The sequence below is a fragment of the Brassica oleracea genome, unplaced genomic scaffold (genome assembly GCF_000695525.1).
Source record: "Brassica oleracea var. oleracea cultivar TO1000 unplaced genomic scaffold, BOL UnpScaffold00673, whole genome shotgun sequence".
Classification (NCBI taxonomy): domain Eukaryota; kingdom Viridiplantae; phylum Streptophyta; class Magnoliopsida; order Brassicales; family Brassicaceae; genus Brassica; species Brassica oleracea.
Genome location: NW_013617434.1, coordinates 75,462 through 78,729, shown reverse-complemented (window position 1 = coordinate 78,729; position 3,268 = coordinate 75,462). Strand labels below are relative to the sequence as shown.

Genomic DNA, 3,268 nt, shown 5'->3' with positions numbered 1-3,268 from the left:
CCATGAATATTGATATGTATGTTCCATAAAATAAAAAACCCTTTTTTATTTTGTTCTTAAATTAATTATTTCTTATTCACTGGTTTGTATATATATATATTTTTTTCAAAGGGGATAATAAAAAAGCGCATTATTTCAAACTTAAATAAATTTTTTTTTCGAATTAGTATAATCTTTCATAAACCTTTGAAAACAAATATATATTCAAATAAAAAAATTAGAAGTTATTAACAAATATTACTAAGTTACTATAGATATTACTAAGTTGCTGTAAAAAAAAAAATGATTTGTCTTTTTTTTTTTTTTTTTACTACTAAATAAAATTTTTATTTTATGCAGATACAGAAAAAGTGAATTATAATTCCGTATTACAATAATTTATATACATATATTAAGAATAGAACAAAGATTTACACGACAAAAAATACTTAATAGTAATTATAAAAAAAATTATTTGGGTTTGATTATTTAGAATTATTATTGAATTATGAAATTTAGTGATTGTCTTCCAGTACACTTAGTGAGCTTTTTTTTCAAGAAATATTATTATAATAGAAATGTTTTTTACATATGAAGTGAAGAAATTTAATAAAAGTTTTTCTAATATATAATCGATTAGTATAGATTAATTAAATGAGCACTCTCATACGGATTTAAAACGTTAAATACAAAAAAAAATTAAAGAGAAAGGGAAAAAATAGTTGGGTTTTAAATTTTTGAATGTCAGTTTTGTTTGAAAAATAATATATAATAAAATTTGAAAGAAAAAAATTACTCGATATAGAGTACGAAAGAATAGAATAATAAATGTTTTTGACATCCAATTATACCACTGAAAAACTTTTTTCATTTTTGAATGGCAGTTCCAAAAAAACGTACTTCTATCTCGAAAAAGCGTATTCGTAAAAAAATTTGGAAAAGGAAGGGAAATTGGACATCGTTGAAAGCTTTTTCCTTAGGGAAATCGCTTTCTACAGGTTATTTTAAAAAGTTTTTTTGTACAACAAAATAAATAAAAAACATTAGAATCATTAGAATTAGCCTAACGTAAAAACAATTTTTTTAGAATACATATAAATTAAAGAAATCAATAGGAACCAAAAGAAAAAAATATATAATATATATATATATAAGAAAGATTCTTATTGATTTTGTAAATAAATAAAGGGGTTATTATTTTCCCCATCAATAAAAAAATAAATAAAGATCTTGCATTTCCTCTTAACTAGAAAATACAAGATCTTTTAGCGAAATCAACAGGTTCTTTAAATTAATTTAAGTCAAAAAAATTTCACTTTATACCTTTAGGAATTATTATTTCTATTAATTCTTATATTCTTTACTTGGAATCAAAGTTATAAAAGCATCTATCCACAATTAAGTGAATATTAGATAATAATAAGTAATAATATATGATATTTTTTTTTTAAGTGATCAAAAAATATTATGTTTGTACAATATAAAAAGATGCATGAAAATAGATATTTTGACAATCATTGTTTTTCATTTCTCTTGAGCAACTTAGGCAAATTTAAGTTAAAATTTTAAAGGATTTTGGAAAAGTTTTAATTTTTAGAAAAAGCATTTTTTAGTAATAAAATCAATTGTAAATTCCATTAAATTAGCTTCTTTATTTAAAATTTTAATCTCGACGATTGAGTAAAAACTTGTTAGTATTATTTTGAACAAGTTGCCGCTATGGTGAAATTGGTAGACACGCTGCTCTTAGGAAGCAGTGCTAGAGCATCTCGGTTCGAGTCCGAGTAGCGGCATAATATCTTATAAAAGAGATATTATAAGTTTTATAATCAAATTAATACCCGACTTGTTTTCTAAAATCGGGTAAAACCTAGTATTAATTTATTAATTTTTAACAAATTTTTTATGATTTTTTCAATTTTAGAGCATATATTAACTCATATATCTTTTTCGGTCGTTTCAATTGTACTACTAATTTATTTTTTAACTTTATTAGTTAATTTAGATGAAATCATAGGATTTTTTGATTCATCAGATAAAGGAATCGTAATTACGTTTTTTGATATAACAGGATTATTATTTACGCGTTGGATTTATTCAGGACATTTTCCATTAAGCAATTTATATGAATCATTAATTTTTCTTTCATGGGCTTTTGCAATTATTCATATAGTTTCCTATTTTAATAAAAAAAAAAAAAATCACTTAAACGCAATAACTGCGCCAAGTGCTATTTTTATTCAGGGTTTTGCTACTTCAGGTCTTTTAAACAACATGCCTCAGTCTGCAATATTAGTACCAGCTCTCCAGTCCCAGTGGTTAATGATGCACGTAAGTATGATGATATTAGGCTATGGCGCTCTGTTATGCGGATCATTATTATCAATAGCTCTTCTAGTCATTACATTTCGCAAGGTCGGATCTACTTTTTGGAAAAATAATATGAAAAATAAAATGTTATTAAATGAATTATTTTCTTTTGATGTACTTTACTACATAAATGAAAGAAATTCTATTTTACTACAACAAAATATTAATTTTAGTTTTTCTAGAAATTATTATAGATATCAATTGATTGAACAATTAGATTATTGGAGTTTTCGTATTATTAGTCTCGGATTTATCTTTTTAACCGTCGGCATTCTTTCTATACCTAAAACTCCTATTAATAAAAAAATAGAACTTCCTGCAGTGTATAAAATAAATTTTGTAGCTACAAACGTTTCTTTCCACCCCACATGGATAAAAGGAGATAAACAGGAATTAATTCTAATTCCCACATGATGAAAAAAGTAAAATATCCCGAGAAGAAAATGATCCTATTTGGCCGCTGTACATTGCTAACATTAGGAAATAGAATAATCGGGAATCCCGAGTAACTGGAAAAGCCGCTAAAGTAGCTAAAGTAGTAATAAATCTGGTCAGTAAAATCGTTCCTATATAAAGTCCATCTATTCCCAGTCTCCAATAAAAATCAAAAAAATTGATCCATTTATAATCTTCGGATAGTTGAATTAATGGATCGTCCAGTTTAAAATTATAACAAAAAGCGTAAGTAGTTAGAAGAAGTTCTAAGATACAAATGCATATAGTATACCACTTATTAACTTTATTTCCCCTATGCGGGAGAAATAACATTAATAAACCGGCAGATATTGGAAAAACAACAATTATTTTTAACCAAGGAAAATCATTCGTGGTAAAGACAAGATACACCAGGTCCAAAGAACGCGTAGTAAAAAAAAATGAAAGTCGATCTATTACGACCAGCGCGGTTGTTCCTATTTCT

The 3,268-nt window shown here is 25.2% G+C and overlaps 1 non-coding gene across 1 annotated transcript; it reads left to right on the top strand.

Annotated features, from left to right (window-relative positions):
• Nucleotides 1-1,692: 1,692 nt before the first annotated feature.
• TRNAL-UAG lies at nt 1,693-1,772 on the top strand. The gene has a single exon. It is a non-coding gene; the product is annotated as a tRNA-Leu (tRNA).
• The last annotated feature ends 1,496 nt before the right edge of the window (nt 1,773-3,268 follow it).